Below are 1,545 nucleotides of genomic sequence, written 5' to 3' on the forward strand. Positions count from 1 at the left end.
GAGATTATCATATGGTTTTTATCCTTCAATTTGTTAATATGGTATATCACATTGATTGATTTGTGTATATTGAAAAATCCTTGCATTCCTGGGATAAACCCCACTTGATCATGGTGTATGGATCCTTTTAATGTGCTGTTGGATTCTGTTTGCTAGTATTTTGTTGAGGGTTTCTGCATCTGTGTTCATCTGTAATATTGGCCTGTAGTTTTCTTTTTTTGTGACATCTTTGTCTGGTTTTGGTATCAGTGTGGTTGTGGCCTTGTAGAATGAGTTTGGGAGTGTTCCTCCCTCTGGTATATTTTGGAAGAGTTTGAGAAGGATACATGTTAGCTCTTCTCTAAATCTTTGTTAGAATTCTCCTGTGAAGCCATCTGGTCCTGGGCTTTTGTTTATTGGAAGATTTTCAATCACAGTTTCAGTTTCAGTGCTTGTGATTGGTCTGTTCATATTTTCTATTTCTTCCAGGTTCAGTCTCAGAAAGTTGTGCTTTTCTAAGAATCTGTCCATTTCCTTCCAGGTTGTCCATTTTATTGGCATATAGTTGCTGTAGTAATCTCTCATGACCCTTTGTATTTCTGCAGTGTCAGTTGTTACTTCTACTTTTTCATTTCTAATTCTGTTGATTTGAGTCTTGCCCTTTTTTTTTCTTGATGAGTCTGGCTAATAGTTTATCAATTTTGTTTATCTTCTCAAAGAACCAGCTTTTAGTTTTATTGATCTTTGCTATTGTTCCCTTCATTTCTTTTTCATTTATTTTTGATCTGATCTTTATGATCAGTTTCCTTCTGGTAACTTTGGAGGGTTTTTTTGTTTTTTTTTTTTTGTCCCTCTTTCTCTAATTGCTTTAGGTGTAAGGTTAGGTTGAGTTTTTTCTTGTTTCTTAAGGTAGGATTGTATTACTATGAACTTCCATCGTAAAACTGCTTTTGTAGCAGACCATAGGTTTTGGGTCGTCGTGTTTTCATTGTCATTTGTTTCTAGGTATTTTTTGATTTTCCACTTTGATTTCTTCAGTGATCTCTTGGTTATTTAGTAGTATATTGTGTAGCCTCCATGTGTTTGTATTTTTTACAGTTTTTTTTCCTGTATTTGTATCTAGTCTCATAGTGTTGTGGTCAGAAAAGATACTTGATATGATTTTAATTTTCTTAAATTTACTGAGGCTTGATTTGTGACCCAAGATATGATCTATCCTGGAGAATGTTCCATGAGCACTTGAGGAGAAAATATATTCTATTGTTTTTGGATGGAATGTCCTATAAATATCAATTAAGTCCACCTTGTTTAATGTGTCATTTAAAGCTTGTGTTTCCTTATTTATTTTCATTTTGGGTGATCTGTCCATTGGTGAAAGTGGGCTGTTAAAGTCCCCTACTATTATTATGTTACGGTCAGTTTCCCCTTTTATGGCTGTTAGCATTTGCTTTATGTATTGAGGTGCTCCTATTTTGGGTGCATAAATATTTACAGTTGTTATATCTTCTTCTTGGTTTGATCCCTTGGTCATTATGTAGTGTCCTTCTTGGTCCTTGTAATAGTGTT

Source organism: Lagenorhynchus albirostris, chromosome 3 (genome assembly GCF_949774975.1).
Source record: "Lagenorhynchus albirostris chromosome 3, mLagAlb1.1, whole genome shotgun sequence".
Taxonomy (NCBI): Eukaryota; Metazoa; Chordata; class Mammalia; order Artiodactyla; family Delphinidae; genus Lagenorhynchus; species Lagenorhynchus albirostris.